The sequence below is a fragment of the Mandrillus leucophaeus genome, unplaced genomic scaffold (genome assembly GCF_000951045.1).
Source record: "Mandrillus leucophaeus isolate KB7577 unplaced genomic scaffold, Mleu.le_1.0 Scaffold1, whole genome shotgun sequence".
Classification (NCBI taxonomy): Eukaryota; Metazoa; Chordata; class Mammalia; order Primates; family Cercopithecidae; genus Mandrillus; species Mandrillus leucophaeus.
The window spans coordinates 12643997-12646010 of NW_012098097.1; the positions used below are offsets into that span (position 1 = coordinate 12643997).

General features: G+C 55.9%; 1 protein-coding gene across 1 annotated transcript in view; it reads left to right on the forward strand.

Annotated features, from left to right (window-relative positions):
- Nucleotides 1-2014, forward strand: part of ENGASE (endo-beta-N-acetylglucosaminidase) — a 12352-nt gene that overhangs the window by 2635 nt on the left and 7703 nt on the right. The gene's annotated exons all lie outside the window — the stretch shown is intronic.

Below are 2014 nucleotides of genomic sequence, written 5' to 3' on the forward strand. Positions count from 1 at the left end.
TTTTTGTTCGTCACCTTCTTCCCTTAAGCTCTCATCCTGTTCTGGGTCGCTGGGTTCTGGCTTTGATGCACAGAGGTGTTACACGCCCCACCCACCCCAGCTGCCGATGTCCCATCCAAAGCTGCCTTGGAGTCCACGTGGTGCTTTTACATGTCCACAAAACAATCCTGGACCCTGTGACTGATGGGAAGGCTTGAGTCAGAGCCAACCATCAAGGTAGAGACAGAGGCAGGTGATGAAACCTTGGGCACAGCTCATATGGCTGCCAGCCCCAACCGTCGAGTTCCAGGAGACTGTCCTGAGGGACTGCCTACCCTCCACATAGAGCGGGAAGCCGGAGACGGGACTCTGACATGAGCCTTCCTACTTCCCCTCCTTTCTCTCCTTTGTTCATCTGCTCACAGGGGTTCGCAATGCTCGTCCATTAGATGCAATGGCAAATGCCTGATGCCCCAGTCAGAACGCTCTGCCTGTGGCTGCGGGAGTGGCGCTGGTTCCTGCCCCTCCCTGCCTGCACCTTGCTTGGACACAGCAGGCTTCCAGGGAGTCTTGACTGAATGGAACTAAAGAGAAATCTTTGGGGACACCCTGCGGTCTCTGTGTCCTTATTCTGCTTCCTGGGACCCGACTTTCTGTTTCTTTTTTTCTGTATTTTGAGACAGGGTCTTACTCTGTCACCCAGGCTGGAGTGCAGTGGGGCAATCTGGGCTCACTCCAGCCTTGACCTCCCGGGCTCAAGCGATTCTCCCACTTCAGCCCCCCAAGTAGCTGGGACTACAGGTGCGCACCACCACACCTGGCTAATTTTTCCAGTTTTGGTTTTGCCATGTTGCCCAGGCTGGTCTTAAACGCCTGGGCTCAAGTGATCCACCTGCCTTGGCCTCCCAAAGTGGGGGGAATAAAGGCATGAATGAGCTGCTGTAGCCAGCCCTGTTCTGGTTCTTTCCCCAGGTTCATTCAGGGCTCGGTGGTGCAGACTCCCTATGCTTTCTACCACTGGCAGTGCATCGACGTCTTTGTGTACTTCAGCCACCACACCGTCACCATCCCTCCGGTGGGCTGGACCAACGCTGCCCACAGGCATGGGGTCTGTGTGCTGGGTAAGAGCCAAGGACTCACCTCTGTGTCAGCCAGACTCCTCAGCTCACCAGCCAGGGGACCCCGTGATTAGGAGGCGCAGGCTTTGCCTCCTTCTCAAGTGCACAGAGCCCCTTGCTGGGGGCCGCCTCGGTTGGTCAGGACAGGCATTTGCAGGATTTTTCTGGAAAGGACCAGACAGTATTTTCAGCGTTTCAGACCCGTGAGTCACTGTGGTGATTATTGGAGTGACAGCAGGTAAACAAATAGGCAGGGCCGTGTTCCAGTAAAATTGCATTTACAAACACAGGTAGTAGTGGGCATTGGCCCGGGGCCCCGGTTTGCGGATTCCTGGGTCAGAACAGTGCTTCTCAGGCTTTAGCCTCAATCCCAGTCGTTGATGGGCTTCCATCACCAGGATTGCTGGTCCCCATCAGCAGAGTGTTGGATTCACGGGATATATGGGGATTTTAATGTCTACCAAGTGTCAGGTGATACTGAGGCTGCTGGTTCCAGAACCTCACTTTGAAAACCAGCAGGTCAAGGGACGGTGATTCCCGTGGCTGACCTTGTTTCTCTCCTGTCCTCACAGGGACTTTCATCACGGAGTGGAACGAAGGGGGAAGGCTCTGTGAAGCCTTCCTGGCCGGGGACGAGCGCTCGTACCAGGCAGTGGCTGACAGGCTGGTCCAGATCGCGCAGTTTTTTCGTTTCGATGGCTGGCTGATCAACATCGAGAACTCTCTGAGTGTGAGCGCCCAGCCCTCACCCACCTCCCCGCCCCTTGCTGTGTTGCCGCCCACCTCCACCTCTTTCCTTCCTTGGCCTCACCTCGCCCCACACCTGGGCTGCAGGTTGCAGCAGTAAGCCATTTCTCGCCTCCCAGGCAGTGCCAACTCCGAAATCTTAGTTACTCGCAGTGAGAGGGAATCTCCTC